General features: G+C 34.2%; 1 protein-coding gene across 1 annotated transcript in view; it reads left to right on the top strand.

The window, feature by feature from the left end:
* The first annotated feature begins 18,792 nt into the window (after positions 1 to 18,792).
* LOC133205503 (Fanconi anemia group J protein homolog) overlaps positions 18,793 to 22,428 on the top strand; it is a 39,364-nt gene continuing 35,728 nt past the window's right edge. Inside the window, exon 1 of the mRNA XM_061341331.1 lies at positions 18,793 to 18,872. The gene's annotated coding sequence lies outside the window, so the exon portion shown is untranslated. The remainder of the gene's footprint in view (positions 18,873 to 22,428) is intronic.

Here is a 22,428-nt window from a genome sequence, read left to right on the forward strand (position 1 = left end):
TTCCGGAGTCAGAAAATCAAGAAATCAGAGCTAGCTCAGAAATTATTATATAATTATCAGTCGGTATAAATGTCATTCATTTATACTGAAATCATGCATCATAGCATCTTCAAAGTTTACAACACAGAACTTTTGCCCTAGGTTACTGTGGGTGCATATAGCATGATATCTTTATATCAAAATCTCTGCTACAGTACAAATGAAATTTACAAAATCTCACGTCCAAGGTCTATAGCTTCATAACCGATTATAAAGCAGACTCGGAGAAAATCAGGAGCATTTGTCACGAAAAGGTTAGAGTAATCTTTTGTTATCTGGAGAAGAACGGAAATTTTGTTTCAAGTTTTAGCGACACGGAGATGGTTCCGGGTTAATTCAATTGTCCCCCTGTGTCAGACCCTTAGTATATGTGAGATAAACCTGTTATTGAATCAGCATGTTGATCAGCGAGCGCGGGAAATCTTAACATGCTTTGTAACGGCATTATCTGGCTGTGATGGTTGTTTGCTCCTCTTGAGAAGCAATTTTCTAATCCGATAACAGTAACAACATTGTATGTGGTTTTGTGGCACCATCTGCTCGTTACAAAAAGTGCATCGCCCGTGGTGCTACATGCAACTAAGGGTTTAACCATTAGATCTATTGTTAATGTCGCCCTACGGTAATTTCGACAGGGAAAAAGTTGTGTAAGCATTGTTTTAAACGTAACGATTTGCACTTAACTATAAACGAAGAATAATTACAATCTTTAGACGGTTCGAAAATTACTATATGATTCAGAACAAACCACCAGAGTAGAAACCTTGTGAATGCACGCTGTCAATGAATAATAAGTTTCTGTTGTTCCTTGGAAAATCAGAATTCTCCAAAATCTTGTTTCACGGAATCTAAATAGATTTGCAATAGAGGAGAATGTCACTAACTGTATAAAACTACAGTCGCAATGTTATACTAAAAATTCAAACGTGAAATTATGTGTATCATTGCTCAAATCTTATGAACGAGTTGATGATTGTTCATAAAATGGCACCACTTCGTTCAACTTTCGCTTCGGAAGTTATGTTGTAAATTCAAAAATTACAATATGACAGTAAAAAATAATAAGATAAAAAAAACCTTGAGAGCAGGCATGTAAGATTAAAGTTTCTTGGAAGCAAAGAAGCGGTCTGGTAAAAGTAGACATTTGCACCCCCCCCCCCGTAACATAAAATTTCCATTTTTAAATAATTGTTTCCCTGTAATCTAGTCTTATATACCAATGTTTATTATCATGAAATAAATTGGAGTGACTGTGATCTTGTAATGATATCACATACTTTTTACACTATATAATATATAACTTTTGAAGTTAATAGAAAAAAAATTGAAAAACGCTTTAGCTGGAATCAATCGCAGTTGAAGAGTTTTTACATAACTTTCCAAGTAAAGTTCGGGGACGTTGTCCATCTGTCACACAGTCTTGTCATACATTGCCTTTTTTGGCCTTGCTTTATAGGTACATGTAGCCATATTTTTTGGTCTATGATCGACCATGATTTAATGAGGTGCAAAGTAGTTTTTTTCCTACCCCAGAATTCTCAAAAGGGCTCAGAATGGTATCTTTTTATGTCATTTGTCTTTCTACATCCAGTATGTAGCTTCTGTGAGAGAATGGTTAGGCTTAAGTTGCATAAATTGGACGGTGGAAGTGGCCTACATTTTCCAGATGCTTAAACTCTTTTAATAATGACCAGATAGATGTTTTTTGATTAGGATAATTCAGTTCTACTTTTATCACTCTTTTAAAGATGTTAAATCTGGGAATGCAGTCGTGTTTTGAACGTCCTATTGTGAGTGAGCGAATGAATTAAATACTGGAGTCATGGTCTCACCGCAGTTCTATATATATAGAAATTTCTATGCATATCATTATCCTTATGTTATTTAAAACTAAGACTTGCTAATATTATCAAAAAAGGATCTGTTATATTTATTACCTATATAAATACCCACTTTGCGGCAGAAGAGAGCGCCCCGTTTAATCAGTTCCATCAGACTGAACATGTCAAAAATTTGGATCAAAATCCCCATGTAATCAAATCATATGAAATACACGTTATTTATCAAATCATAAAAAGGAATGAAATTAGCCCATGAAATTCGCTGTTTCTACCAAACGACGGCCATTACAGGATTCGTCTGCTGGGTCAGCGTCCTATCTGCTATCGAAGCTGTCGAATTTGTTCCATTTCTTCGGCAAACGACAAATTTGGTGAGACAGATGAAAGCAGTCGTGAAGATAGCAGCAAATTAAACGTCATGGACACGTCACAATCAGAAGTACTTTATCACGGGGCTTCGGATTGTCTCGGTCCGTCCGACGTTTTTTGTGACACTGTAAACTATATATTTCTTGGAAATGAACGAATTATTGTGTCAAAAATACAACAGATGTCAATTGTCTGTTACACAGTAGACTTTGTCTTGAAGAATAGCGCCAGGGTCTTGGCACTACCACCCAAACATTTCACGAATGTTCATCACATCAATTTTTAGACCAATGTTGATGTTAATGAAGCCTAACTTTGAAACACTCTCTACTAACTATATAAATTTACTTATAAAAAACAGACGATATTTGGTAACTTTGATTTAAGCAAGTTATCTCTTTCACAATTTTTCAAAATTGCTATAGCATTATGAGAATTTCTAATACTAGAAAGAAAAAACAACAAAGTACCGTAAATCACTTTACTCGAGAGAACTTTATTTTCGCATAAATACGCTAGACCATTTGCTTGCGAAAATATTTTATTCTTATAGATTAAACAGATAATTAACAAATATTTGTTAAAATCTGTTTCGCTTTTAAATCCTATAACTTTCTCGTAAAAATAAGATGTCGCGAAAATATTGTGATTTTCAGTACTTGCATATCACAGTCATAACAGAAAAATCGATTTAAATAGGCTGGACTGTAGCACAAGTAAAGAAAAATGTACTAAAGAAGCAAAATGTCATTTAACCTTAATTTTTGAATTTTTGTATTTTTCTATCATTGTAATGATTAATGTTAAATTACAATTGCGTCGATTACACGCCCTTCACCATAAAAAGGAATTAAAAATCATTTTAAAAACACAAGACCAAAGAGAAACAAAAAAAAAAATTAATGTTATCATATTCTTCAATGATAATCAAGCCTGTTTGACCTATCAGTACGTCCGTGCGTTTCTAACAGTGTTGAGCACAGAGTGAGTACTGTTTGACCCTTCAGTGCGTCCTTGCTTCTTTAACAGTGGTGAGGACAGAGTGAGTACTGTTTGACCTTTCAGTACGTCTGTGCGTCTCTAACAGTGGTGAGAACAGGATGAGTACTGTTTGACCTTTCAGTACGTCCATGCGTCTCTAACAGTGTTGAGGACAGGGTGAGTACTGTTTGAACTTTCAGTACGTCCGTGCGTCTCTAAAAGTGTTGAGGACAGGGTGAGTACTGTTTGACCTTTCAGTACGTCCATGCGTCTCTAACAGTGTTGAGGACAGGGTGAGTACTGTTTGACCTTTCAGTACGTCCATGCGTCTCTAACAGTGTTGAGGACAGGGTGAGTGCTGTCTGACCTTTCAGTACGTCCGTGCGTTTCTAACAGTGTTGCGGACAGGGTGAGTGCTGTTTGACATTTCACTACGTCTGTGCGTCTCTAACACTGTCGAGGACAGAGTGAGTACTGTTTGTACATTCAGTACGTTCGTGCGTCTCTAACAGTGGTGAGGATAGGGTGAGTGCTGTTTGACCTTTCAGTACGTCTGTGCCTCTCTAACAGTGTTGAGGACAGGGTGAGTACTGTTTGACCCTTCAGACTCAAACTTGCTAAGAGATGGGTGGTAAAAGGTAAGGCTTATGTTCTTTAAGGACTAAAGGTCAAGGTCAATGTTAGGGTATCTTACCAATGTTGTAGATATATTTTGGGCACCATTTGATCCTTTAGACTCTAAATTGCCACAGAGGTAGCGGATATCCAGATGAAAAAGTGTGTTCATCTGACTTCAGAATTTTATCGAAAGTCAAGTCAAAGTTGACATGAGTCATAACAATGTTGTGGACAGGGTGTATAGAGTTCCAATTCAGTTTCAAACTGGGTGACTACAGAAACACGTCTAGCTTTGAGGACCAGGAGGAGGAAGAAAGTCAAGTTCAAATTACTTACAACCTTTAATACTTATTTGTGGCCATGTAAAGTTACTTTACAGATGTGATAGATGACAAAAGCAGGTCCACATATTTCAGGGACAAAAGATATAAATGTGAACTACTTAAAGAAAATGACTTTTCTGTCTCAAGTTTGTTACAAAGATTCGAGGTGGCAAAAAGATTCTGGGGTCAAAATATATAAGCTAATTAAATATTAGTAAGTCGTGGATACAAATTGAAGAGTATCATTCTTTTAATCTCACATTTTCTACAGACACACGGTGCTCAGGGAAGAAGCCCGTTGATAGCAGGGACAAAAGGTCTAGGGTCAAGGACATTGATCGATATTCTTCATGTTTGAACGGCATATCAATTTAGAAATTATGGTCCTGGGGAAAAAATTTATCTTGCTATAGCTAGTGGATACTCCTCTTTGTGTTGCCCTTCTAGCTGTTTGCTTGCAATTCATCTGAAGGACGGAATCTTGTCAACGAAATTAGGAGAAAAAAATAGTTCCTGTTTCCAAGGACTTCAACTTCTACGAACACTGGTTTCGTTAAAACATACAGTTGTAGATCTAATAAAAGTAGAATCCGAGCATAATTTACTTAGAAAGTTAATTCATCCAGGACACAATCATATACATACAAAATGTCCTCCGCCGCGTCAGCTGAGCTGACCTACAGTAGGTCTTGATTCTGATGCGGAGTGACAAGGTGACGGTGTGAAGTGTTTTATGAGGCTCATTGGTGATAACTAAAACAATACCGACAGAGTGTCGTCCATTCGGACGGGCTGCTATTCGTATGTCCAAATGTCATCATATGCGGATTTATCAAGTTTAAGACCCACACCCTCGCGGTAGCCACATCTAACCTGGGCTTTTAACCCTTGTCCGCGTGATAAAATGATAATCAGTTTTGCTTGTAACTTGTAATTTCTTTATGTATATAAAGGCTCGTGGAAACACAACAAAATTGATATGCTCTAAAATTAAATAGAGCTGAACATGCCAAATTTGTTTTAAAATATAATAATTCTATACTTCCACACATCATTTTTACCTATCGATATGTTAAAGATTTGAGCAAAATATTAATCTCCTGGTAAAACATTTTTATCCTATTTCTAAGTAATGTAAATGTCCCTTAATTTTTTGCCCGTGAAAACGTCTATAATTCAGAAACAGTAACATTGAGACTCTCTAAAAACAACAGTTTTCTTGATGATTTATACAATCGGTTTCACATGAATTTGATTAAAGACAGATGTTAAATGCACAATTAGACAGTTCTAGGGAGTTTATGATGTTTGCCACCATAGTCATTTATGTTGTACATGTATTTTAAAGTATTTTAAAAAATGTCAAACATCAATTTCTTCTGAAATCAATCTGATTTTTACTATCTAGAACAGTTTTGTGCACATATTCTTATATATCTGAGATTTTTTTTCATAGTGCTTACTTTGTTATGTGTCTGTGTAGTTGTCTGTCTGTCTTATTCGAGTCGCGCTCTTTAACAAATGTTTAAAACATTGTTACGACGTGGATATCTCTGCATCCAGTTGTTTTTCTCGGCGAAATTAAGATAAGTAACAATTGTGAAGGTAAACATCACGATATAATATGTTGTTTTTTTTCTCCTAATGAACATATTGCTTTAGAGCTCATTTCACTGACTCGTTATGATTCTAGAGAAAAACGCAGACATGACAGACTGAAGTCTTTTAGCAGTAAACGTAAATGTTGTTTTAACAATAGATATCGCAACATTTCTTAAACAATATATATATATATATACTCCGACTTAATGAAATTTTTATAACCGAATCGTGTGTTTGTTATCGACTTTCTACGTACATCTTGGCGCTCTCGGTCTTACACGACACAAAGATAATTTGCGCACCGTATGATAGCATCTTCACTCTGTCACCATGTAAGTACGCAATTTAAATATGTCTGGGCAAGATTGATTGTTAGAGGCGACTTCTGGGTCCGAGACCCTCATCGAAGATGTTTCATACCAATGCTAGGTCACGGTCATCGATAACCATAAAGTGTCAACTTCTCATTACCTGTGTCACAAAAATCACACCTCGCCATCTCCGGAACTAAATCACTCACGGTTTGCGTTCTGTTGCATTTCGGTCTGGTTTGAAGATGGCCGCTCGACCCTTTGCTTCATTACATAAAGGAATCATGAGGATTGTAAAATGTAATCAGGCAGTAACGGCGAAGATTATATAGACGCGTCGTCTATCTTCGTTTATATATATATATATATATATATATATATATATATACTAGTAAATATATTCCAATAAAGAGTATAAATTTGAACTTACTTTTCAACAAATATAAAGGTATCTTGAATATGGTCTTAGAGTATTTTTGTGATGGTAAAAAAAAACTTCTTTGTTTTTAAAAAAATCGAAAAACGTCTTCAACAGTGGAATCGAGAATAGACAGTGCAGCCAAGATACACTTCTTCTTCAGTATGACGTCACGTATCATTGTGAGTAGTGTTTTCACTGCTGCATCAAATGCAGTCAAACATAATTTCATTAGTGATTGACGTTGGACTTAGGAAAAAAACCCGGACATTACCCTTGTTTTCTTTTTTACATTGATGTATGGAATGATAAGAGGATGAGCATCAAAGATGTTATTCTTAACAGCTTTAAGGAGTTTTATTGAAATTTTTCGTCGCGTCCAACAGTCATACAGTAGCTATAGTTTTGACAATAAACAAAGATTTGACGCGTTGTCTCGACGGTCAGTATATATCTGCTAACTCACTGAGGACGGAAAGTCTGCGGTGGGCAGTGCTGCTGTGGGTCGTTCACTCAACCAGAAGAACAAGTCACCGTGACTAACATGGTTTCCGAAAGTCTGTCTGACGTCTCGCAGGACTAACGAGACTTTAGTTCGGATATCCTCGGGGCTAATCATTTAAAAATGCGAATTGGGTATATTATTTTATTTTTTGTTACAAGATGCATTGGGAGTATAGACAAAAGGGAAAATATGACATTCTTTATGTTTTCCTGTATCAACAAAAACCAAATTTCTAAAATTTCTGATGAAGTTAAACTTTTAATTCCAGATGATAGTTATGTATATGAAGTCAGCATACAAATATTGACTTTTTTTCCTAACTTTGTTCAGTATACATAGGCAGAAAAAAAAGATGAGTGTCACCAGTAATTAATTAGGATATATAAGTGTCATGTCGGCTCGCCACACTAGCGTTTTACTATCTGAGAGTGTTGGTCGACAATTAATAAAAACGCCATGTGGTGGGAGTAGGTATGGTCAATACATACAAGAGGCGCGAATCCACGGTGAACCGGTGCTCGATGGCTCTTCCATGTCTCAGGAGCAACTATAAATGTTGTATTTATGGAGTTGTCGGTCTTGCTTTATTGGGTGCAGGCACCGTTTGGACTATATACCTATCTAATACTGTTATAAATGATGATTTTCGTGACGTTTGATATATTTTGCTACGGTCACTTTCAGGCAAATGTTATTTGCTTACAAGCATAAACCTAATGCAATATAAGTTTTGAGTATTATTTATAAATTTCTTGGATATACATGAACAATGAGTGAAAAAATCTTTCAATTCCTTTTTACGAAGATTTTTATATGTACCTTATTCAGACAGAAGTAATACAAGGTCACGCGAAATATCTGCTCTTGTCTCGTTAATTTTCACTAATTTTGTCTCTTCTGAACCTACAAACATAAAATGTCTTGTTTCGAACTCGTTGACGAAAAATTCAAAAAAACTTTTCACAACACAGCTAACGCGTTTTAACATATGGCGCACTGGACTGCCCTTGTTGACCTCGGTTGTCCCCCTTGTTCTCGCGAGACTTCCAGGCGTGTTTGGCTCTTTAAATGACATGAAAAAGCAGAAATGAAACGTCAAATTTTACAATTTCGAAAGAAATGTTTACAAAACGACCAGCATGACAAAAAATGTGTTTTTCGGGTAAGGTGGTGAATACACTGTAATGCCGAGATTTTCCAGGGCTGTTTTAATGGAAGAAATGGCGCCTAGACACGAGTTTTTGTATTTCTCATTCTTGTAAATGTCTTGCTTTTGGAGAAATGATTAATGGTTCGATACGTGTAATGAGACGGCTAACTTATGAAATGTTATTTCTCTGTAATGTTCATTCTATCATGACATATTACAGCACTTACTTTATACTTTGAAAGACAGATGTTAATTTTCAAGTTTGGAATTCAATGGAAGTCATAGACGTAAGCGAGTATTCCTGCTTAAAACATGCATGCAACAATTCCTGGAAGAAGTATTAAAGCTCGGGTTATATAGGAAATAAACTTTTATAAAATTTTAAGGTGATAATATCACATAAAGCAAATGCTCGAAAATTATACATTATCCTGGGACTTCAGAAAAATTCCATTTAGGGAGGGGAAGGAAATTATTGTCAACCTTTTATCGAAAAGTTCTTTTATTTATATATATTAGATTTATATATGTAGATATTGTGTTCGTTTAGCGCTGCGGCTCGTCCATCTATAAAAAAAAATATTCTTATTGTTGTCTATTTTAAAATCAAGTGACGACAAGGTGTTCCAGAGTAAAAGGTTTCTGATAAGGAAAGTATTTTTAAGCACTAGAATCAAGGATTGTACAGAATGGATGCTTTACATTTTTATTAAATAAAGGATGAAACATGAAATTGTTGCAAATTGATTTTTTAAAATTAGAAATATTCATATATTTTCCTTAACACAGAAAATATTAACAATAAACAATGAATTAATTGTTTATTATTATTCATAAAATTCAGATGTGTAATATTTTTAAAACAGAAGATATATTTACAATAAATTTAAGAAACATCATTAAACTGTGCCTTTAGAGATACGGAACTGTTTATAGAAACCGGGTTTCTATCAGATTTCTGTTTATTTTGGTTCATTTCCTCAATAAGTCATTAGTATTAGAAATCATCTGTTTTTCTTGAAAATCAAAAGTGGGTGTAAATGACCCTTTGTCAGCTGAATTGTCACTTGTACAGGAGAAACGGTTTTTGAATAATTAATTTCATGCGAATTCTTACGGAGTGAAATGTACTTTTAAAAAGTCATGTATTCACTTTCCATCTCAAATGTCGTTAAAACATCGAAAGTCAAAATTAAACAAATGAAATGTAAATATACAATAATTCTTCATAAACGACAATTTTCACCCAAATCACTTCCTTTTTTGGTAATGTTAATATACTCTTAAATTAAGTCTGAAGTTGTTTTTCGAAAAGTCTATCAATCAAAATTAGGTGTTTTGATTTATAAACATGACCTGTCTTTTTATAGCAGTTGTTGTTTCTGATTAAGTTCTTGTGTGGTCGATTTTGCGACATATCTTTGCAAAGAAGTGTACGTAATGATGACTAGAGCGCTAGAGATACTACCTGATTTACATACAAACCACAAAATAACTCTTGACACTTAAAATGTGTCATCTGCCGGTGTGCACACGAATTAAGGTCCTGTTTTCAATAAATTAACACCTTTCCTAGTTTACTCAGTGCGTTTAATTGCGCAACGATTGATAAAAAGTACAAAATGAGGAACAAATTACTTCTGAATAATATTCTTAAAAATTCATAAAACAGATGGTATCTAGCTAGATATATGTGTATCTAGATCCGAAATTACGATTCGAATTATCTTACCACTTCCTTTTTTGTTTATATTCAGTTAAAATTAAGTAAGAATTCATTATATAAAAAGGAGACTGGGCAGGCATCATACTCGGTATAATATCCCAGTACATAGAATCTAAACAAAATCATGATATTTTCTTTCCGATTCTTGATTTAAATTTTGATGATAATGTATATTTAAAAAGTAAACATTTTTTTTGCTTGACGTGACAAATACTGTGAAGGAAAAAAATATCCAGATGGGAGAAAACTGAACATTTATTTTTTAAGAGATTAAGATAGTGTAAGATAAATCCCACCCTCAGGTATATTAGGATATACATGTAGGTATGATAGGATAGATAATCCCACTCTTAGGGAAGAATGGTAGGATATACATGTAGGATTCATAAATCCTTCCCTGGGTATATTAGTGAAGGATGTGTAAGTCTTAGGATATACATGTAGTTTTGAATGTACGATAGATAAACCCCACTTTCAGACATAAGTGTAGAATAGTTAAATCCCATTCTCAGGCATAAGTGTAGGATAGATAAATCCCATTCTCAGGCATAAGTGTAGGATAGTTAAATCCCATTCTCAGGCATAAGTGTAGGATAGATAAATCCCATTCTCAGGCATAAGTGTAGGATAGATAAATCCCATTCTCAGGCATAAGTGTAGGATAGATAAATCCCATTCTCGGGTTTTAGTGTAGGGAAAAGATAAATCCGACCCTTGGGCATGAGTGGATAGATAAATCCAATCCTCTGGTATGAGTGTACTCAGTGTAGGATAGATAGATATCTCATCAGGTATCAGATTAGGTAAACCTCGTCCTATACAGCAAAAGTGATCATCTACGTACGAGTAATTCTTATCATCTGATAAATCAAATACATTGCTGTTGCTTATCATTACTGGTCATTGCGGTCTTGAGAACAGTGCATTCAGGGTTGATGTCAGAGCTACTAGAACTGGACAGAGTTTTACAGGGCGGACATTTCTTACCAATAAGGAATTATTACCAGGTATTCATCATGACAGTAAGGACAGAGAAATAAAACAGGTATATTTTATCGAACACGAGGCGACAATTTCACCACAAACGCTGTCTGGGACTTTATTTTAGCACTTCGACGCAGTTAAACTGACGCCGACGCCATATTCGCTTGTCATAAATGTCTGTTGTCCTTGTCACCATGCCAACCACAAAACGACGAATTCTTATTGACAAAAACAGTTTACAAAACAAAAGAAATCACCTTATACATCTCAAACTGAGTGACCTAATTTTGTTTTTACCAATATTGACATCTGAGCATTTCCTGGTCCTTTAGAATTTTGTATACATAATTGTTTTATTTTCTTCCCCCGACGAAATCAGAAATATTTATTTGCTACATTTACCTACAAGATTTAAAATGCATAAATAATCAGTTACAGTTACACTTATAAGAAATGCATAAATATTTCAGTCACGGTTACACTAATAAGTTTGAATATAAAGGAATTAATAAGAGTACACTAGTAAGTAAGAATATAAAGGAATTTATGACGATAGTCAGCAAACCAATTAAAAAAAACAGGAAAATGTGCTGTAAAAAGACTTACGGAATCTATCCATGTTTCGTGGGATTTTTGTAAAGAAAGGGCTAGGTCAAATGTATTTGTTTGCCTCCGCAATCGCAAGCGTATTATGTCAAGGGTGAACCAATGTATATAAATGATGGGTATATAAACAATCTGTATCTTCTGCCTTTTGGTGTTTTTTTGTCAATTTACTAACTATATAGAAGTGACGAGCCAACCATAATTAAATTTCAGATATAACAACAAAACGCATCAGATGAAGAAATGTTTGCTTAAAAGCATCTATACACATCTATTCAACCGGTCAAGAGTTTTTTTCCCGAATTCTTCCTCTCTATCTGAGCCACTTCCCTTCTCATTTATCTTCATTTCAGTTACTTCATTTTGATTTCGGGAAAAATTTATATGAAAATCTGACATCTAATCATGCATGTAGTTGAGGAAATTTGGGTGTGGTGCATTTGGTGTAAGGAAATGTTCTCTTAAGATAAAATTTTATTTTATAAGGCGACATTATGAAAAGAAAATGAGTCTTTACACGATCATTTTCAGAATAATCTTATTCTCGTAAAGGTCTGTTGTGCGTATGGGATGTTTCTTCTTCTTACGTAAAGTATATAAAATAAACCACATTCATAATAAAAGCCAAGTCCTTCCTTTAAAGATTTGTAAAATTTGTGGACAATTAGAACCTCGCATGAATTAACATGTCGGCTAGGGAGTATTTACTAAGACAATGATATGTATTATTTATTGCATGTGTGGAATATGTGTACAGTAGCATAATAATATGACAGTCTCCGTTGATGAACATGATAATAATTAACAGGCCATTACGTTAATTAGTACGGATCGCGTTGAGCCCGTCACCCGTCCTCTGTTTTCTTCTAGTTAACATGGATCATTTTGTGTTGTTTCCTTGTTGGGAAGGGAATATTGGGGCCTTAACCGTCAGTTGTGTTGTTTTTGTACAAACCTCTCTGTAAATCGGCGACCTGAACGATCTAAATGATAGGCAAAAAATGTAACGTTCCAAAATCTTGTCACATGCATATGAAAATATCTCTCTCTCACACACACACACACCTTCCCACTCACACACACTATATTAATATAGCACATTGTTTTTATGCTCTTGGTATCAGTGGTCAGATGCATATTATTTATGGTTGGTATTTGTGTCTTGTTCATTTTTACCGTGTCTCCGTAACAATTCTTATTTATAACCTAAGTAATTGACATGCATATGCTTATTTAGCACAAATATAATGTTTGACAAGCGAGTGTGTCCTTACTCCGATTCAAGGTCATTTGGGAAAAGATGAAAATCACAGGAATTGGAATGGTTAATTTCTTGTCAAGTCTTCCATAAATTTGTTTTGGTCAAACATTGAAGCTCATACTTGGCCTAAAGATAGGTTAGGATGACGTCATTATCTTAATCCATGGTCATACGAACAAGGTCAAGATCAAGGGATCAGAGGTATAATTTTGTAGTCCGTTTCATTGCTTTTCGAAAGAGAAACGCAGGGATTTGAACCAGTTAAAATTATTGTTCTTTGAAAGACACAAGTTACCAACTCATGCAGTTTATGTCAGGAGGTTGTGTCAAGAACTTGATTCAATTTCATGTGGACAAGGTTAATATCATTTGGAAGCACAGTGGAGAAATCTTTCACAAGTCAGGTTACGAGCATAAGATATGTCATGACCTTGAACCAATAGCATTTGGACATAATCAAGGTCAAATTGCCCCTTAACTAGGGGATTCCTGTTTCACAGCACATCTTAGTAGTTTAGTAAGTTTAGTTCTTTTATATTAATTAGAAGAACAAATTTCTCCATACACTTACTGTATGTACACGGATTATCTTTATTCTTGAGCATCATTTGTTTGACATTTTTCTTTGTATACAATGCCTTGTCCCTTGCTAAAAAAAATGGGGATTCTTGATAATTTGACAAAATGCATTATGTGCGTTGAAAAATAAATTTTGGAAGTGTGGTTGCATTAGCGAGGGCAAATGTCGTAGTGTTTGGTGGGCCAACGCACTTGTGAATTATACTGACACGGGCCATTTCATCAATTAGTCTAATTTTACTCCATGTTTTGTTTGAATAAATCTGACTTCCTTTTAAGGGAACAGCATTGAAACATTGTGTTTTACAGAGAGTCGCGGCGTAAGAATACAAGGTTATGCACCGGTTTGACAAATAACCAAAATTAGGGAAACACAGCACGTCTTTGTTTTCTCTCCATGGAAAGCGTGAAGAACAACAAAATTCAAATGAAGCTAGACACCGTCATACATAGTAATGCTTAGTGAATAAAATTTTAAAATTTCCTTCATGAATATTTTTTCTAATCAGATCTTTACTGCAGGCCCGTAGAACGCGGGGCTGAGGGGGTGGGAGGGGGAGTCCGAGTTTAGAATTCTGCTATAGTAAATTTTCCTTTAGATGCTGGTTACCCCTACCCCTTTTGATGTTGTAAGGTCGAGCACTGGCAAATTCCAGGATTTGGACGGTAAATTTGCTTTTTTTTTTGTTCTTGTCAGATAATTTTGGTAAGTCCCCCCCCCCCACTTTTGGTCAGTTAAGGTTTTTTTTTTTTTTTTTTTTTTTTGCTTGTCAGATTTTTTTTTTTTAGAGGTTGCCTCCCCCCTTTTGAAACCGTTGCTACGGGCCTGTATTGGTAGCAAAATCCTTAACTCCAAAATATCTCTATGATTTAATCCGTAATATGTGAATCGTTCTCTCTCTCTTTCTCTCTCAATAATTTTTGTGTGTAGTTTGGTACTTTATAAAGTTAGTTTCCATATTCATGATTTATTAGAAAGTCTTCAAAATCTTTGTTACAGGATCAATGAATATCCCCACTCTCGATAAAAAAATGTAATTGGTTTATTTATGCTTTTATGCATAATAGTAATTAAAAAAAAGTAGGCGCCTGGCATATGGACCGGTCCTGTAGTACAAATAGTCAATCTCGTGTTAAGCTGTGACATATAACGAAAAATTAAAAACCATATTTGAAAAGACTTGAATAGATGTCATCTTCTAGATACGAATCTTTATTCCGTATCAGATCGAAATATTCACTTGAATTTGTCAGATTTGTTGGAGGTGTTTAGGTGGCATGAAAAGTAACAGTTTGACGAGGTCTGGTAGGTCGATTTTATGACCATGCTCTTTTATAGTTCTTCAATCCAGCTACTACATTTAGGTTTATCAAATATGACAGATGACATTCTCTCTCTCTCTCTCTTTCTCTCTCTCTCAATAACGCATATTAACGACTGGAATTCTTCCCTAAATTCCGTGACATTTTCCTTATTTAGGTGTGAAATGAGCTCCTCATTAACGTCTTCCTTGCCTTGTTGTCTAAGTTTTTTTTTCCTTATTTATAACTTTAGGTGTAAGAAGGCGGAATAATTGAATTCAAATACTATCTAAAACAGGAAAAAAAAATGTAAGCCTAATCTTTTAACATGGACTGTCAGCGTCCACTCAGATATCGTGATTTATACCATAAAAGATAGAAAATGTCGCATTGTGTTTGCTAAAATTTTTAAAAGGTATAAATTAATCAATTTGATATGCAAAAGAGAAAAGTAGCGAAAGCAATACACGTGTATTAACAATTCCCATGCTTGAGAATATTGTGCAAGACTCCTGATGAACAAGTTTTTTTTGTGCTAAACTTCATTCTGTTGGCAATTTTAACAACATGGGGGATATAGCCGATACGTCCTTTCTGTGTAACTTCTTGAAGTCAACGTGTTAAATCAATGAGAAAAAATCAACTCCATCTCAAAAATGCTGTGGGTTTTAGCACCCTAAAACTAATGGAAGTTTTAAAAGCAGAATTAAAGTCAAGTATTTTTAAGAAATATCACTGTTCTCCCATTGAGAACCATTATAAAAATTTGAACACTTGAGGTGAGGAGAAAGCAGCGAGATTATGCTGGCACTTAGCCTTCAAGATGTCACAACCCAAAGACTCATGAGGAACCCAAGAGGTCTTTTTTCAAGGCACGTGGAGTCTCTTCTATGACGCAATGCTATCCATCATCATAACTGTGTATGGTTTCCTTGTTATAAGTGTTCTGGAATGTCAACATTGGAATGAGAGATTGAATTCCTTTTTTAAACATATTTTCGTGGGGGTGGAATTATCACGTAATTTCCAGTTTATCCTTTGATCACCATAAATTTTAACACACACACAGAGACGTATATATATATATATATATATATATATATATATATATATATATATATATATATATATATATATATATATATATATATATATATATATATATATATATAATTCATTTTTCTTGCATCCACGTTTTGACGATGTTTTTTTTAAAGAAACATAGTTGTAGAAAGTCCTTTTCGTCAAAACATGAACCAGATCGTGTAAGGTCTATCTGAAGCGACATTTTTGGGATCTGCATCTTGGTATGGATGTTCAATCACCAAAAAAGTACTTTAGATTTCAGATGAATAATAAGCTGCCTGCCTGCACGTTACTTCGTTCAGAAACAGTTACAATATGTCGAGCCTAATTCCCTCTTCTTGATCTTTGACTATAAATAGTAACGACAGGTTCAGTGCTTTCCCACGCTTTGTCAGTTTCTTTGCTGTATAAAGGAAATGTAGCAATCATTGACAAATGTAGCAATCATTGACAAATGTAGCAAACATGGGCAAATGTAGCAAACAGTAGCATCTAGCTGTAGCAAACCTAAACATAAAAGGAAGACGATAACTAGTCTTATTGATATGCTAGACTACAAGCTTTAGATGCATTCACATGGACATGAAACACTTTAGATTATTTCTCAATAAATGAATCCCACCTTCTCATAATCTCATTCATCAAATGCTTTATTTGTCCTTTAAAATATGAATACATGTATTAGGAAAAGAAATCCTGATTTGACAAAACAAAAAAAAAATGTCACGATGCTGTTTCCTTTTTGCTACTAATATACCTATAATTTTTGGTAATTACGTACTAGTGTTGAACTTGTGTTCTGGTTTTTAATTGAATAACTGCAGGATAACAAACAATAAACTCCTCCCACCTCCTCTATCCGTTATTGGTCAGAATTGTTTTCAGAGATTTTCTAGATTCGAAGAGGAAGTTCTTTCGTTGTTTGCACATAAGTATTACATTTCACTCACGACCAATGTCTGCACTTCGTCTGGCAGATCTAAGGCTACAAACACAGACTCCTTTCTCTTGTATAAACGGGTGCGTTCGATTGGCGTTTTCAAGTACTTGCCATGTTCTGGGTATAGAGTATTTTCTCTTGACACTGATAACATTGCATGCTATTTTCTTTCTTCACTTCCCAGACATCCACCCTCATCTCCAGTGGGAAAAAAATGTCGAGAAAGGAATCCCTCTGTCTCCATTACGTATTCTGTTCCCCATCCTCAGACGACTACGGGTTTAATTTGAGATTTTTATGAGGACTGGAGAGCTTTATGGAAGGCGAAAGTTGACAAAAGTTTATAAACACTACGCCCAATTCTCGCATACAAGGCTCTTGTCTGTGGCCTGAAGAGCCGGTAAACAGCTCTCTAAGTGTCTAGCTAGACGTCGGGCCCTAGTCTCAATTGGAGGGTAAATAGTCCTGACGCGTGCTACCTCAGTCTGTATCTAAAATTAATGTTTTATCTCTTGCTTTGTGTGAAAATTAACTTTCTCCGCGTTTACTAGGCGTCTATATAAAACACAGACTTGAGAAACAGATGTGATAGTTATTCACTTCTGCATTTTAAGAGTACTATGATTTCTAACTGGGGACTTGAATTCTTCCAATTACTTAAAAAAATATCTATATATTAATTTATTTAGAAAATCTGAATGGATCGGGCAGCAGATAATGCCTATTAATACCATCTCCATATTGATTGAATACAATTTCAAATACCTGAAATATTTTGGGGAAAAAATTTGTTCTTTTTCTATGGTCATGAATTAATTTTTAATTCTGTAGCTTTTTGAGATCCTTTTCCCCTTAAATCCCATAGATAACAAATGAAATAAATAATATTAATTCTAAACACATCAACTGTAAAAAAGAAATTCATACAAAAATCTAGTCCACATAAATAAAGTCGATGTTGACTCAGAATTTTGATACACAGGATACATATATAGCACATGACAATCAAGCAGTTTTGTGTTTCAACCATAGGGGCTTGTCTTCTGGATTGTTAAATGTAAAATAAATTTAAAAAAAAAATTAATCTACTTTAAATACACTTAAAAGTTGTTGAAATAAAGATTCTGACACTTTTAGTCAAGAAAAAACACGTTTAAGGATATACGATCCTCAGCCAGGAAGGATAACTCTTTAATTTAGTATTCAATTCAAAAAAAGTCTCAAAATGAAGCTTATATATGAAATCTTTTCATGCAACAATTTTCATTTTATATTTTATGCATCTAATTGTGATTCCAGGTTCTTTGAAATTTCAGAAACAGTCTTTTAAAACGTTGATATTTTTACCCTGTAAAGATATGTTAAAAATACAGATTTGAAGAAATCGACTTTTCCTTCAATTTAGCGTTAGATACCAATGCTAATTAGCATAATATGAAATTAGAAATGATTTATGGTGTTTTGCAATGATAGGAAACGCTTTATAAACCATGCATTATAAAATAATTGAAGTACACAGAAGAAACTTAAGTACTGTGTAAATATAAAAAAATTTCTTGAAATGCCTGGATACCTATAGTTTTTTTTTTTTTATCCTAAAATGTTTTTGTTGATCAATTTCCAATTAGAAAATGCATAGTTGGTATCTTTATTCGCATTTCCTGAAAATTTATTTTACTAATTTTTCCTATATAATATGATTAACTTTAATGAGGAGGTTTGAACAATTATCGTGGGTAAATTCACATTACTTTGAGAATTCAGAGACATTCAGAACCTGAGGATTGGACTACCTCAAAAAAGACGTCCCACACCTTAGTCCTATATATACCGGCATAGTTTATGTATATAGGTGTGGTACGTCTTTTTTAAACCAGGGACGTATACTGGTATATGTAGGCTACATGTACTCGTATATAAATCTCTAAGTGATACGACTGGTATAAAAACAGCGGTTTTCGATTTTCGATATAGTAAATAAGATATGATCATACTGACTTATAATGAACTCTTGCGATTATGATAAACAGATAGTGCGCAACGAACGACAACTCTAGAAGAATGGATAGATTTTATATCGGACTCGAAATTCTGATATTTATGTTTGAACCGGAAATAGAAAAATATGGAGGGAAAGACAAAAAAAAATTAAAATTAAAATAGAAATTTTCATGGATATTTAAACATCTATTAGATTTTTGAAGAAATAATTTGAGAAAATTACATTCAAGGTAGAGTATGTTCATTTCTATTTGATTTTCATTGTTGATGATGCATGATATTGATAAAATCGGTTATCTTGTTTACGACAGCATTTTATGATGCATATTACTTAAGTAAATCTAATTTGCTTCTATGATTTTATGTAACATGCCACATGGTGTGATCGTTTGTGAGTGTGAAGCCATCATAAGAGCAGTTATACATTATTGTAATACATACCAAAGTAGGTGTAAACAATCAGGGTCTGACAGAGAGAATATCATGATCTCCTTTCTCCTGTTCGTCAGTCAATGAAAGAAGGGAATGTATGTTAGATTTACAGAGACTGGAAGAATGCAAAACCTCATGCTCAGATATTTCACTATGAGCTATCTTGACGGGGCACTCAAGGTAATCAGAAGAGGAGGTACATATGTTGCGATCACACCCCAATTTTTAGCTCTACTGGTCAGAGAGCTTATGCAATAGTAATGTATCTGTCATGCGTCCGACTGTCTGTCTTCAAACAATTTCTCTAAATGCTACAACTCCTAGTTTTGGTCTGATTTCAGTATAACTTGGCACACAAGTAGACTGCACTAAAATACAAATTTCTGTATATTGGGTTTTGATTTTGATGAATAGTGTTGCTATACATGTTAACTCTACTGCTTTTGGTGGAAGTCTACTCCATCTCCCACCTACCGATTTTATTCGTTAATCTACTGCTTTTCTACAAAGTCCATTTTTGGTTTGCTTGGTTAGCCATTTTTGAAGCCACTCGTCATAAAATCTTGTTTAAATTTGAAAAATTTTGAAGCCATAAGACATAATTGTGGCCCTGCCTCTTGAAAAGATCTTTTATTTTCCTTTATATTCCAATACCAAATAAATCCCTTATCATGCTTATTGTGGCCAAAACCTACCTATAGGGGGAAATGTTTTGAATTTTTTTTCTCTAACAACACTGTCATAGTGTCATAATTCGTTATATTAACATGCTGTCATCTCCAATAATTTTGTCTCAGGCCCAAAAAATAATAGTCTTGTTTCCTGCTACCAGCCTGAAAAAAATAGGGTAGGTAGGTAGGAAAATTATTTTATTTTTTATTTTATTTTATTTTTTTTCCAATGGTATTTTTTGGATATGAACTAATACAAAACCAAATTAAACATGTCATATAGGTCAATATTATCTTTTAAAATTAATTTTCATGTTTTTTGATGCACAACTCAAGTGGTATTTTATGAAAGTCCATTTTTAAAACATAGGAAATACCACTTTATATATATTTTTTTTTCAGTTTTGGAACATGAAATTCCTGATTTTTTTTCCCAAAAAAACCCCAAAAAAACTTTAGGGTCGGATGCAAAAAAATAGGGTAGGTCGGGTAGCAGGAAACAGGACTATTATTTCTTTTGGCCTCAGTATATATTATACAAAAACAAGGCCTTGTACCACAATGCTCCTGAGTCACTGTAGCCCTACTGTTCTTTAAAATATTCTCCAGAATAGCAAGGCCATTTTAGAATGGTTCTATTGATATTGAAGCATCCCCATGTTTCGTGGATTCAAGTTTGATGAAATTGTAATCCGGTGGAGCTAGGTTCTAGGACCATATTATTGGGTCCAAATTTTTCATGGGAATAAAGAAGGGAGAAAGTCATTTGAGGAAAAGCCAGGCCAAAGTGACTATGAATGATTGGTCTAAATATATAACCTTAATCATGTTTAATTAAAAAAAGTTTAATACTCAGTGTCTAACTAAGGTAGTCCTTATGGTGCAGTGGTTAGAGCCAAGGTGTCACTTTGAGTCGCTAAGCAAGGTTCATAAGGTTATAAAAGTGCTGAGTACAGTTCTAAATTTGTAACCTTCCACCAGCAATTGGTGGTGTCCTTTAAGAGTGAAAAATTATAAAAGGACATAAAGCAAACAAGAAAAGTCTCAATGACACTGTTTTATTTAGGAACATAATGCAGGTTATTCAACTTTTGACAAATACCTTTGTTTTTGTATGAATATATTTTTCCTGTCAAAGACAAGATAATTTTCAGAGCTTTGTAAAAAGTGTGGTTTTCCTAGATGGTCATTCATCACACACAAGCTACCTGAAATCTGTCAGATTGGAGGTCATCTCACACCTCAATCACATCTTCTCAGGCCTTTCCTGCAAGCTCAGAAAAACATTGAATGTATTTATTTACATCTGATCACATGATGTTAAAATTTTGTACAGAGTGGAGTCACTTCCAATCAATAAAAGTATTAGTTTGACAGAGTTGATTGTCCTTTCTGTAGTATATTTTAGATTATTTCATAGCATCGAATGATGTTAAGCTCCAGATTCTACAGAAAAGAAGTCTCCCTACATTTATTTTAATGTTTTTGATTGGGTGTTGTCATGGATGGTTACGTAACACATTCTAGGTTGTTTTTTTTTCCAATTATGGGAAGGGCCTGAAAATGAGTTCTGGTGTTAGGGTGGGACTCTATTGATCATGTTATGGTTATGAGAAGCAAGGATGTTTTTTTCCCCAAGAAATTATGAATTCCTGACCTCTGGGTCAGGGATTCTTATGTTTCTGACTGTTAATTACTAGAAATGATCACTCACAAGGCATTTGTGTTTCTTAAACATGTTATAAATTCATTATATATTGAAACATTAATAGATAATGACAGCATAAAAAAATAACCCCATATATACAGCATCTGTAAGGTACAAGTTATATCAATGTCAGTACATATATACAGCATCTGTAAGGTACTAGTTATATCAATGTCAGTACATATATACAGCATCTGTAAGGTACAAGTTGTATCAATGTCAGTACATATATACAGCATCTGTAAGGTACAAGTTATATCAATGTCAGTACATATATACAGCATCTGTAAGGTACAAGTTATATCAGTGTCAGTACATATATACAGCATCTGTAAGGTATAAGTTATATCAATGTCAGTACATATATACAGCATCTGTAAGGTACAAGTTATATCAATGTCAGTACATATATACAGCATCTGTAAGGTACAAGTTATATCAGTGTCAGTACATATATACAGCATCTGTAAGGTACAAGTTATATCAATGTCAGTACATATATACAGCATCTGTAAGGTACAAGTTGTATCAATGTCAGTACATATATACAGCATCTGTAAGGTACAAGTTGTATCAATGTCAGTGCATATATACAGCATCTGTAAGGTACAAGTTATATCAAATATCAGTACATATATACAGCATCTGTAAGGTACAAGTTATATCAAATATCAGTACATATATACAGCATCTGTAAGGTACAAGTTATATCAATGTCAGTACATATATACAGCATCTGTAAGGTACAAGTTGTATCAATGTCAGTACATATATACAGCATCTGTAAGGTACAAGTTATATCAATGTCAGTGCATATATACAGCATCTGTAAGGTACAAGTTATATCAAATATCAGTACATATATACAGCATCTGTAAGGTACAAGTTATATCAAATATCAGTACATATATACAGCATCTGTAAGGTACAAGTTGTATCAATGTCAGTGCATATATACAGCATCTGTAAGGTACA

This window comes from Saccostrea echinata, unplaced genomic scaffold, assembly GCF_033153115.1.
Source record: "Saccostrea echinata isolate AGI-Se365-2 ecotype Australia unplaced genomic scaffold, CSIRO_AGI_Sech_v1 ptg000054l, whole genome shotgun sequence".
NCBI classification, from domain to species: domain Eukaryota; kingdom Metazoa; phylum Mollusca; class Bivalvia; order Ostreida; family Ostreidae; genus Saccostrea; species Saccostrea echinata.